The sequence below is a fragment of the Megascapheus bottae genome, chromosome 7 (assembly GCF_031878675.1).
Source record: "Megascapheus bottae isolate mThoBot1 chromosome 7, mThoBot2.hap1, whole genome shotgun sequence".
Taxonomy (NCBI): domain Eukaryota; kingdom Metazoa; phylum Chordata; class Mammalia; order Rodentia; family Geomyidae; genus Megascapheus; species Megascapheus bottae.
The window spans coordinates 66,727,286-66,740,340 of NC_143515.1; the positions used below are offsets into that span (position 1 = coordinate 66,727,286).

Sequence of the window (13,055 nt, forward strand, 5' to 3'; positions counted from 1 at the left end):
GGAAATTTATAACTCAGAGCCGTGCTGGAGACGAGTCACACTGAGTCAGTCTGGCTCCAACTCGCCAGTTTGTTTTTCACTGATAAGGCTTCGGTAGGGCTGATCCCCTCCTCTGAGGGTAGACTTTGCGAGTAGGCTGAGACCTTTACCCATGAAGAAGGGGACATAACCTGCCCCCAGGAGGCCCACTGGACCTTCTCTCCCAAGGTGGGGCAGCCGACTTCCTGGGACTATCCACTAACTCCTGCTGACTCTGCCACCTGGCTCACCCAGGAGCTTTGGCTTGGAATTATCAAAGATTCTTCTTAAGCCACCCTCTGAATGTTTCTGAGATGCCAAGGAAACCCAGAAAGCAAAGCTGGAGGCTGGCAGGGGGCCAGGCCTCCCAAGGAGAGAAGGTGACTCCTATCACACTTTCTTCTTCCCCTGGTCTCCACCAGGCTCCAGCTTCCCATCACCTGGGAGTCTTCAGTCTTAAGCATGTGGACTCATCCAGCCTTATGGAATTATCTCCCAGAGGAGGCACCTAACATGCATCAAGCTGGTTCCAAAGGACTAGATAGCCTTCCTACCCATCACAATGGATCTTACCTTTCCCTTCCACACACACTGGGGAACAGCTGAGAGGCCCAAGTCACCCCCAGACAAGGCTCCTCTCTCACTCAGTGTCTCCAACTAATATCTGTCACTCAGCTTTTCACTTTGTTTAGAATGGACAAATCTGTACCTAAAAGAACTGTCCCCACAATGCTGGCCTTTGTGCCCTCCACAGGCCGATTTGCCTCTCTGAGAGGTCCTTGCATCCATACAATGGGAAAGGTCCATCTTTGACCACTGCTCAGATATGAGGACACTTGTATCCTTATGAGAAGAGCTCCATTTTAAGATTAGGAAAGTATGTATATTGCTATAGACAATTGCTCTACCTCTTGAGCCATATCCCCTTATCCTTTTTTGTACTTATGTATTTCAGATAGGGTTCTACCCTATAGATAGGGTCCGCCCAAACTGGCCTTGAGCCTTGGTCCTTTTCCTGTCTCTTCCTTCTGAATAACTGGAATCATGTCCAGCGTGCAAGGTCTGGATGTTACTTCCGGCTCCAACATTGACTCGCTCTTGAGCACAGAAAGTGGCCTTCTTATCTTGAGTTCATGACCTGAGGGGGGTGGACTTGAGGCTCAGAAGACACTTGTATGAATGAGTACTATACACTCAGCACACAGCCCTGTTGGGCCACTTGTTGGCAGCCGTGACTCTGTATGTGTTTTCTGACCTCAAAGCCTTGGGGACCCCATCAGTAAAATGGAAAGTGGTTTTGTAAGGACCAATGAGATAATGCACACCAAAAGCTCAGTTCAAGATAACCTCCTGAACCAAGGTAGCCTGGGTTTATGACTGGGATGCAGGCAGGCTTTGCGGGGAGCGGCTGCTTCATATCTGTTCTGAGATATGAGTGAGCAACCCAGGGCTGAACCATCTGTTGCATTGATTGGAGACTGGCTCCTGACCGGAACTGCCTGTCCCTTGCTGCCCCCACCTCAACCCCCCATCCAAGGGAAGCCATCTGCAGAGGACAGGGCTATCCCTACATGGACACCTGACAGTTTGGATCTGTGGGGAAAGACCCCAGACAGGCGGGCTGGAATGGGACTCTTGGGGTGTGCCTTTATAGAACCAGAGCAGAAGTCACATTCCTGAAAAGGGACACTGAGTCCATGCCAAGCTTTGGAGGTTGGAGTAGAAATCAGGCTGGGGATCTGGAAATGTGGATGGCTAGGGGCAGCATGTGGTAGAGGATGTAGCGCTGCAGGTATCCCTGCAGAAAATATTTGTCCAGGGTGGGTGACAACAACATGGTATGCAGCTAAGTGCCATCCCAGGGGTCCAAGAGCACCATTGATGAGGATGAGTTTGATCCAGAAAAGGGACTGCACAAGGGGCAGGAGGGTGCTCCCCAGGGGCTGGCTGAGGGCTGCTGTGTATCTAGAGTGAGTGAGGATGAAGGGAGGGATCACCCCTGGCTCAACTGGAGTCAAGGGGCAATGACTCCAGGGGCAAGGAGCCAGGCAGGAGCACAGAGGCTGGGCCTGTCCTTCTCACTTCCCATGCTTCTCGACTCAAGTCCACACACCAGAGTCCAGTTCCTTGAAGGATCTGGTCCTGTCCCCCTCTCCCTACAGCCTCACATCCTGTCTCATAAGATGCCTTCCTCCTGGAAGATCCTGCTTCTAATCTTTACCCTGCCCAATACTCCTCACTCACAAATCAAGCTGACCTGGAGAATTCTTCTTGGACCCTCCAGGGTAGCTTCTCTTGGATTCTACATGCATTCCATTCAACTTATGCCTTTCAGGACTCCATTATCCCCAGAACACTTGGGGAAAGATGTAAGTCTTAGCTGTCTGATTGCTTGGTACCTCCTGCACAGCCTGGCACACAGGCAATCGCAGAGCTCAATGAACTTTGGTAAACTGACCTGAAATGAAGTTGTAAAAGCCAGTTTTATTTGGAATGCCAGGGGATACTCCTGGGTTCTACTCTGGGTGCTCCAACTCTCCAGGTTACTCCTTAAAGATAAAGAATTTAGAAGATGTCAGGTACTTGTGGCTCATGCCAGTAATTGTAGCTACTTAAGAGGCTGAGATCTGAGGATGACATTTTGAAGCCAGCCCAGACAGGAAAGCCCCTGAGATGCTTATCCAGTAAAAAGCTAGAAATAGAGCTGTAGCTCAAGTGGTAGAGCACTAGTCTTGAGTTAGAAAGCTGAGGGAAAGAGCCCAGCCCCTGAGTTCAAGCCCTAGTACTGGCATATACACAACAACAAACACCCTCAAAACATCTAAGATGTTTTAGATGTCTTTTTTTAAAAACCAGTCCTGGGGCTTGAACTCGGGGCCTGAGCACCGTCCTTGGTCTTTTTTCTCAAGGCTAGTGCTTGAACCACAGCACTACTTCTGGTTTTTCTATGTATGTGGTACCGAGGAATTGAACCCGGGTCTTTGTGCATGCTAGGCAAGCACTCTACCACTAGGCCAAACTCCTGGCCCCTAAGATGTTATTTTTCTTCCTGTTAGGATCCATTCACAGAGTGATGATCTTTTGATATGTCAATTCACCTTGGCTAAATCTGCTAGTCATTCAGCCATACATCTAGGCATAGTTCTAAGACAACTTGCAGAGGTAATTAAAGTCTGTAATCATCTGACTTTAGGTAAGAAATGATCTATTATCCTAGATCGTCTGCATAGGCTTGGTTCAATCAGATGAAAGACTATGGATTGTAGAAGAAGAGATTCTTCCTTGAAGAAAATTTACCTGTGGAGAGCAGCATTAGCACACCTGGAGAAGTCCAGCCCACCTTTCTTGACAGCCTGCTTTATGAAATTTGGCCTCCTCTATCCTACTGTACCATTTTGTAAGCCAATTCCTTGTAGTATATTGCGTAATGTGGGTCTCCTACTGGTTCTGCTTCTCTGACTGCTACAGAGGACCTCAGTAGCTTGTTTATAAGTGTCTTCCTATTGTGTTCTTCCTGTGATGGAGAGCTTACCACCTCTTGAAGCATCACAGGCCATCATTGGCCAACTTCAGCATTATCAAGTCATGTTTTATACTGGGTTGTATTAAGTCTATGAATTCTACCTGCTGGTGTTGATTCTGTTCTATGGGCTCAGAAGAAGATAGGTTCTTTCATCTGGCAATAGTAGCTCCATAGGAGTCTGCAGGTGTCCCCCTGGTCTGCTAAGAGTCCCTCACTTGGCAGCTGTTCACCTCTTCTGACTGTCATTCCTTCCTGGCTGACCTTTTTAAAGTTTGCACACATAGGTCACACCTGATAGGCCCCAAAGAAAACTTGTGTTGCCACTTACATTTCATACCTACATCTCAACAGGCTGAGTGTCACAGTCAACCACAGAACTATGGGCCTTGGTCCTTTGATAGCCCTTCCGTTAAGTGAAGAAATGATTCTGAGCCTCTTCTAGTGGGAGATAGAGCCATCTGGCTCCTGGGTCATTGGGTAGTGCTATGGATAGCATGCATATATCCTCCTAAATTTACCTGTTCAAACTTCATCTTCTTCAGTGTGCTGGTGTTGGGAGGAGGAGGCTTTGGGTGGAGTCCTTCTAACTGGGATTGGACACCTTGTAAGAGGAGTCGGAAGTGCCCCTGCCCTTCCTCATGTGAGGACACAAGACGGCTACCTATTAGAGAGAAAGCAGCCCACACCAGAGTAGACACCCTGCATTTGTAATTGTCTAGATCAGGGGCTGCTCCATCTTCAAAGTGGTGAGACATATCTGTGCGGTTAAGCCAATCCATCATCCTGTCTGTGGGCCTTGGTTCTAGCAGCCCAAACTGACAGACAGCAGAGGCCATGGGGGAGAAGTCTCTTTCCCATTTTGAATTCTATATTGATCTAAGGACTTCCCCATAGGCACTAAGGGAAAGGATGACGGCTGACCAGTGATTCATGGTCCACTGTCCCCACAGGGCAACACTTTGCTCACTTTTCTTCTGCTTTCCACCTGCCCCTCTATACTTCCCTTCCCCACCCTTCCATACTGCTACAGTAGGTGGCATTCAAACTGCATAGCTGGCTCCAAGGGACGGGGGAAGATCCAGTGTCACTAAGCCCCGATGTCCCACTCCCAACATCCTAAGGGGGTTTTCCTGTTCAAAACATTCTTTATCAAAACCTTAATCCACACCTGGATTGGCTATTCCCAGAATCCAGGCTCTATCCAGGATCTTTACATCCTTGCCAATCTAAAGTGTGAGCCCTGCTGAGGACAGGAAAAATGTAAGCCTGCCCTCATCAAGTTTTCAATTAGCTACTCAGCCACTGCTGTCCTCACCCACCTTAAAAATAATAGATGTATATATATTATTTAATAGAATAAGGCTATAGTTTTGTTTGTCTCTTTCTTCTTAAAAATGCCAGTAAGAACCAGGCACTGTGGCTCACACTGGTAATCCTAGCAACTAAGGAGGCTGAGATCTGAGGATCATGGGTTGGAAGACAGCCCAGGTAAGAAAGTCTCTGAGACTCTTATATCCAATTAATCAGCAAAAAAAAAGCTGAAAGTGGAGCTGTGGCTCAAATGGTAAAGCACTAGCCCTGAGTAAAAACTCAGAGATAGCATCCAGGATATGAGTTCAAGCCCTAAGACCAGTTCCCCCCCCCCGACCCCCCTCCCAGTGCCAGTAAGTGTATTTGACTAAGGGAGAAGAGGGCAGAAGGCTGTGCAGCTACTCCATTTCCTCAGTTTGGGAGCTGCCACTCCACTTTGGGCACCTGAACTTTTTAAAATTATAATCACATCAAGTTTGACTCATTCCATCTCATGCTTCTTTTCTTCCAGACATGCCAAAGGGAGGAGCAGGGATCTAACCAGGCTGTGGGATTCTAAGAACTCTGATTGATGGTTTAGTAAATGTGCCATATTAAAAAAGAACCTTGAGATTCAAGGTGGGGTATACGTGGTGGCTCACAGCTATTTGGGAGGCAGAGGTAAGAGGATTGTGGTTTGAAGCCAGCCTTGGAAAAGTTAGTGTAAGACCATATTGACTGACAAACTAAAAAAGCAAAAGAACAGGGGTTGAGGGAGCATGGATGAGGTGTACAGTGCCCACCTGTTTGAGAGCACAGCTGAGTCAGTTCTAGCAAGTAAGTAAATGTGTGGCTGGGAGAGTAGCCAGGGCTTGATGGCTCCAGGCGAGGGGCAGATCCCAGGAGCCCTCCTCCTCCCCACTCCCCTGCCCCTGGCAGTTTCTGAACGGTGAGGCAGTAGTGGTGGCTGGGTGTTTGGCTGATCTCTGTGCTGCCACGACAGGCATTTGTCGTGTGGCTCTCTGAGGACCAGTGGCTATAGGAGGGGTCAGGGAACAGGTTCCCAGCCCAGCTTTGATGATAATTGTAGGAGTGATCTTTAGCAAGCCAGTTCTTGAATCCTGTGTACAGGAGAGGACTAGAGCTGTTTCCTCTTTGGACTGAATGCTCTCTGTATGGTCTCAGTGCTCCTAGTAGACCACGTCTTCCATTGCTACATTCAAATGGACTAGCAGAGGCTTTGTGCGAAGCGGTGGCATGGCTCTAGAGAAAGTTATCCTGAGTGCAATACTGGTGGTGACCTGGATATTCAAGAGACCTGGGTGAATTTCTGAACCTCTGAGCAGTGCAGCATGGGAACAATTGATGATGAGAAGTGCCAGGGCAAAGTCTGGCCAACAGCGGTCAGTTCCTGCATAAGGAAGGGATTGAGGGTGGGGACAGAGGTGCCCACCCCAGCCAAAGGTTCATGCTGAGGTTTTCCTGGCCTAGACGATGGTCTTGGCTAGAGCATGGCTTCTCCCCTTGCTTCTGGCTGCAGGGAATTAATTTTTACTTTTTTTTTGAATTACAAAATCAACTCACAGATCCACAGTGTGTGCTGCCAGCTGAAAGCTGTTTATAGTGGTGATCGCGCTACATTCATCTGTGCTTGTTTATGTTTTCTTTGAAAATACTTATTGTGTTTGTCCTGTCCCCACTGTGGCCAGTCGTGTGCCTTCTATTTCTGTCCTATTCACACTCCCACTCCTCTGTGCCTCCCATCCCATGTGGTGTGTGGGAACTTGACTTACAGGCAGGTGGCAAGGTAGAGCCGGTGGCATGGTAGATAGACCTCTGGCCCCAAATGCCCACTTTGTAGATGAGGAAACTGAGGGTTGGAGAGGACCAGCAGGTGAGTTGTGTGGAACTAGATTGTTTACCTTCTGCCTTCCATCTCGGACTGTCTCCTCTCATGGGGCAATCCCCCTCTCCCTGCCCGGACTAGTTTCTGAAGGGTCTGCTCGCACTGCACCTGAATTTGGATGGCAGGTTGTAGGTATTGGAAGGATCTGGGAAACTTGGGGTGAAGGAGTAGGAATGGAAGAATAAAGGCAGCGTCATGGTCCTCAGTCCCACTGTCTCCACCTGTTAGGAAAGGACAGAGGTATTTGCCATGGTAACCCTAGGGAGGTAGTCCTTCCACGAGGAAGTAATAATACACACACAATAATAGTGAGAATAGTAATGGTCGCAGATTATAAGTGTACACTCTTGCTCTCCTCAATGTTTTCTTTGCCTGTTCTCATTTCATCTTTTTTCTTTCTTTCTTTACTTTTCTTTATTTTTTTTTCTTTCTGGTACTGGATCTTGAACTAAGGGCCTCATACTCTCATTTGGTTCTTCTACTCAAGCATGGAGCTCTGCCACCTGAGTCATACCTCTTTCTGGCTTTTTGCTGGTCAATTGGAGATAAGAGTATCTCAGATTTGTCTTCCTAGACTTGCTTGGAACTAAAATCCTCAGATCTCAGTCTCCTGAGTAGCTAGGATTATAGGCATGAGCCACAGGTGCCCAGCAAGATTCCATTTAATCTTGGGAGGCAAATGTTATCACTTTCATTCATAAATGACAAAACAAGATCTGGGAGATTAAATAACTTGTCCAAGATTATATAGCCACGGGAAGGCAGGTGTGGGATAGAAGGTTAGAATGAGATGAAGCCAGGCACTCTGGCTTTCAGTCAGGGCCAGTGTTTCTCTACCACCCTTCAGAAAAGGCTTGCACAGTCAAAGCGAAGGGGCTAGTCTGTTGACAGGGGAAAGGAAATACTGAGAGGAGAGGGACTATCTCAAGCTGGGCTGCCCTGTATTGCTCCTGGGAGGCCAAGATAGAAGTCAGAATGGTAGAATGGTGTACTCTTTTTTTTTTTTTTCTTGCCAGTCTTAGGCTTGAGCTCAGGGTCTGAGCACTGTCCTTGGGCTTTCTCAAGGCTAGAGCTCTATCACTTGAGCCTCAGCACCAATTCCAGCTTTTTCCTATGTATGGATGTGGTACCAAGAAATCAAACCCAGGCCTTCGTGCATGCTAGGCAAGTACTCTACCACTAGGCCAAACTCCTGGCCCTAGAATGGTGGACTCTTAAGTGCTGGAGGTCTCACTTCGAGGTAGTGGAATATGCTGGGGACTGGCTAATACAGAGAATCCACTCTGGGCTCCCCAAGGCCTGGGTCTAGTCAGTCCTTCAGCTTCCTGTGTACTCTTAGGCAAGCTGTTTGCTGCTCATCATGTTCAGATGATCGCTGAGATTTCGTCTCTTTTCTATGGTAAGACTCTGGGAGTTAGAGGCTAGTAGATCATTTGTGGACTTTCTTTCACAAGAAGATGTACAAAAGACTAGAGGCATGGCTCAAGTGGTAGCGTGCTAGTTATGATTAAAAAGATGCAAAAAATGCAGCTTTCCTATGAGCTTAAATATATTCACATGCTTAAATTTAGTCTTTGGGTTCCTAGGCTGTGTGGACAGCAAAGAGGGGATTATGTTTAGCTGGCAACAAGCTGGCAGCAAGGGAAGAACAGAACAGGTTCTCTGCCCTGTGTCAATCAGCTGATCAGTCACCTGATAGCTTGCTGCCTTATAGCTACAAGGCTTCTGGGACCTGCGTGGGAGAATGGGCATCTGTGAGCCCATGACAGCCTAGTGCTGGGCACAGATCTGGTTCATGGTCTGGTGTGGTCAGTTACCAGGCTATGGGGAAGGAGTAGGCTGGGTAGAGGGAGCCAGAGCAAGAGATCTTTCTGATCAGTCGGCCTGGGCTCCTTGATGCCTCAGATACAAGGTCTGGGAAAGATTCTTCAAACGGATAAAGAAAGGGTAGAAAATCCAGACATAGAAGTCAGAATGGCCCACTAAGTCTGGGCAGGTGTCTTAGTTTTGATCTCTGAGGCCATGGATGAGTCACTGAGAGCCATAAGTTTCTCAGCTGAAAAGTGGGGTAATGATGCCAATCCTGAAGGGCTGCTGAGAATTAAATGAGGGGACACGAATTAAGTGTCTGACCAGAGCTTGCCAAGGTGGACAATAAATGGTGACTGTGATTATTGCTGTTACTGCTGCCACGGTTGTTAATAAACATTACAGTGGCTAGCCTGGTGCTGTGGCTTACACCTGTCATTCTAGCCACGCCAAGGCTGAGATCAGGACAGGAAGCCTGAAGTTCATTGCTAGCTCCGACAAAAAGTTCATTTGACCTTCATGGCAACTGAAAAAAGCTGGCCTTGGTGGTGAATGCTTGTTATTCCAGCTACAGTGGGAAGCATAATCCAGGCAAAAAGCAAGTCCCTGTCTCAAAAATAACTACAGCAAAAATGAAGCAAAGCTAGAACAGTAGAATATCTGTCTAGTAAGCATGAAGCCCTGAATTCAAACCCTAAAGCCAGTAAATAAATAGATAAATAATAGTGGTTAGTAGAGTGCCTTAGTATATATGAGGCTTTGGGTTCAGTTCTCAGAAATGCACAATAAACACACAAACAAGTAAATAAATGGATATATGAGTAACAGGCAAGAGGCATCCTGAGCCAAGTGCCTGGTGGCTAGTGCCTGTAATCCTAGCTACTCAGAAGGCTGAGATTGGAAGATCTCAATTTTATTTTATTTTATTTATTTATTTTCTTTGCCAGTCCTGGGCTTGAGCTTAGGGCCTGAGCACTGTCCTTGGACTTTCTCAAGGCTAGAGCTCTACCACTTGAGCCTCAGCACCACTTCCGGCTTTTTGCTATGTATGTGGTGCCAAGGAATCGAACCCAGGTCTTCATGCATGCTAGGCAAGCACTTTAACCACTAGGCCAAACTCCCGGCCCCAGATCTCAATTTTAAACAAAGCCAATCTGGTCAGACAAATCTGAGAGACTCTCATCTCCAGTTACCTAGTGAAAAGCAGGAAGTGAAGGTGTGGCTCAAATGGTAGAATGCCAGACCTGGCTAAAAAGCTAAGAGACATTTCCAAGGCATTGAGTTCAAGCTCAAGTAATGGTGCATGTGCACACAGGTATACAGACACACAGAAGACATCCAGGGCTAGTAGAAGGGGCAGGGGCCTAGGAGTCATGCTTTTCTCCTGTTCACTCATGGCTCTCTGGCACAAACACATTGTGTGACTCCTGTCACCTCTGTGGTTCCTTATCTGGGGGAGGAGGGGGTGGTAGCAGCTGATCCCCAGGCCCTTTCCTGCTCTGACAGCTTTGGGCTATGAATAGAGGGGGCTGGGGCCTGGAGGAGTCTGATGACTCAACAGCTAGGGAGGGTTAGATTTCCTAAGGAAAGTTTCCATTTGTGTGTAGTGAACTTAGGAAACATAAAGGAAGGGTTCCCTGGTTGGGAGGCCAGTGATGAAGGAGTGGGAGGGATCCTTGCAGCCCGTGGAGGTTGTGACTAACCAGGTGAATGACTAAGTCAGACCCTGCTGACCTTCAGCCAATCAGGACTTCCTGTGAGTTCCCTGCAAACTGGCATCATTGAGCACTTGGTGGCTCTGCCAGACCTGGCTGAGTCTGGGCTTGATAGCATATGGAGGAAAAGGAAGCAGCCAAGAGACCAGCAGGGAAAGAGCACTGGCTTTGGAGTCAAAAGACCCAGCTTTCCTCTCTGATTTTGCCACTTACCAGCTGGGTGGCTTTGGAAGGGTACTCATCTCCGCCTTACCTGTCCCCTGCCCCTTCACCCATATGACAGAGCTAACAACACCTGCCAGGCAGCTTCACTGAGTTGTGAACACTGAGGAAAACCAGGAGATGAAAGCATATGGTCACTACTGAGCACATGGGAGGCTCTGTCATTATTCCATCCCAGTGGGTTCCATGAAAGCTGCTCAAGAGGCCGGACAAGGCTTTTGCCCTTGGGTTTTGGCTCAAGAATAGTCTAACACAAGTTCCCTTCCAATCATCCCATCACTGCTCAAGCACATGCGTGCTCTCTCTCTCTCCCTCTCCCTGTCCCTCTCTCCCCCCCCTCTCTCTTTCGCTCGCTCGCTGTCTCTCTTGCTGTCTCTCTCTGAAGGTTGAACTCAGGAGAGAGTGTTCTGCCACTTGAGTCACATTCCCTGGCCTTTTCCTTTTCATTTATTTTTCATATAGGATTGTGTCTTTTTTTGATTTTTTTTGGTCATGGGCTTGAACTCTGGGCCTGAGCGCTATCCCTGAGCTCTTCAGTTTAAGGCTAGTTAGTGCTCTACCACTTTGAGCTACAGTGCCACTTCCTTTTTTTTCTGGTTAATTGGAGATAAGAGCCTCGTAAACTTTCATGCCCCATCTGGCTTTGAACCATGATCCTCAGTTCTCAGTCTTCTGAGTAGCTAGGATTATAGGCACGAGCCACTGCGCCACACTTAGGATCTTGTACTTTTGTCCAGAAGGACTTCAGACCACTAGCTTCTTGATCTACCTTCCAGTTAGCTTAGATAGCTCAAGCAGGATTTTCTTAGAGCAGATCCACTAAAGACAGCTTCTGGCTAGGTGGCATAACCAGAATAAAAGGTAACAAAAATTCAAGGATAAGTTGGATGGAGTAGGCATTCTGAAGACCCCCAGAACTGGGATGTGATGTGATGGTATCTTCCTTCTTACCCGAAACTGTATTAATAAATAATCACCAGAACAATACTTTGCCTCCAGCCTCAGCTTTTAGCGTCTCCCTAGGTGAGGACCACAAGAACATTGGGAAGCCTCAGCAGGAGTGGAGGAGATGCTCTGTCATTTCTGTACAGTAAGCCCTAGATAGCATTCTCTGAATGCTCACAGCCACTGAGTCCTGTGCTGGCACTAGCAACACAGGAACCTACAGGGCTGTGCCCACATGGAGATTAATTACAGTGTGATTAAAGAGACAAAACACATTCCCTATGATGTAAATAACTGTTCAAAAGAACCATGCTGGGTCGCCTAGGTTCTCTTGACAGTAAATCCTTCAGCCAACCAGAGCAGTGGTCTGTGAGGCTGAGCAGTGGGGATGGGATTTGCACTGAGCCTAGAGGGTTGGCTTAGACAAGATAAATAGAAGATGCAGGAAAAGACATGCTGGACACGCTCACTTAAGATGTTCTCAGGGGACAACTTGGCTGCCATGGAGAAGGATCATGTAATTCCAAAGTGGAAAATACAGTCAGACATTGAGGTTGGAACTAGGCATAAAGGTCTTTACAGTGTGGAATAAGAAGCATAGGCTAGATTCTATGGTCAGTGGGGGAGCCATGGCTGGTGTCTGAGGCGGGAATAGTGTTGTGGAAGTTGGGTCTTGGGAGATTTTGTTTTCTGGCGGTATTGGCTGGGGAGGCCTGATTTGCTGGGGGAAATGAGGCAGTAGGTGAGGAGGTCTGTTGGGAGGTTACAGGGGAGCTGGGAACCAGGAGACTGAGAATGAAAAGGGTAACAAGCAAGGACTTGAAGTGAGAAGAGGGAGAGCGTGCTCAGTCTGATTTCCAGTTAGCTAAGTCACTACCTAAACTCAGGCAGGTGGCAGGAGAGTATGAGAGGGGAAGGACCCTAGACCAAACCTAGTCTCTTCTTTTCAGGCTCCTCTTTGGGCTGGACATGGATCACTAGAGAAAGGTAAAGAGAGGCAGAGCTTTGGAAGAGAGTCTTGCAGTGAACAGACAGTGTCCAGATCTGCCGTTTATTCCCCAGACTTCTGTTGACTCCAAGGAAAACACTGCCATCTTGTCATGGGCTACGCCAAGTCAAGTGGCAGTGAGCCTCTGGGAGCTCAGCCAAGGCAAGGAGGGGATCAGGGTGGAAGGAATGGGCAAAGATAGAGGAAACCGCTCCTGGAGGCATCCCAAAGCGCTGGGGAAAGGTGGGTTTCCAATCTCAGAATCTAAGCACGTCAGAGCTGGGAAGAGCCATTGAGATCTTTTTGGCCAACCTCTCCCTGTCTGGACATGAGCCTAAGTTCCAGGCAGGGAAGGGACTTACCCAAGGTCATACAGTGGGGTAGAGGTGGGGCTGGCTGGAATCATAGGGTCTTGGGAAAGGTGCTTAATCCTGTTTGGATACTTGAGGACTTGGCTGGAAATTCATTTCCCAGACATCTTTTTTTTTTATTACACTGTGTGTGTGTGTGTGTGTGTGTGTGTGTGTGTGTACGCGCACACACACAAGCATATGTGTGTCTGGGCAAACCCAGAGGATCTAGTTGTGTGTGTTGCTTCCGACACCATGATCTTTCCTGGCTTAGCAAAAACAAGTAGAG

The 13,055-nt window shown here is 47.9% G+C and overlaps 1 protein-coding gene across 1 annotated transcript in view; it reads right to left on the minus strand.

The window, feature by feature from the left end:
* Positions 1-13,055, minus strand: part of Kcnk3 (potassium two pore domain channel subfamily K member 3) — a 37,596-nt gene that overhangs the window by 23,456 nt on the left and 1,085 nt on the right. The window lies entirely within an intron of this gene.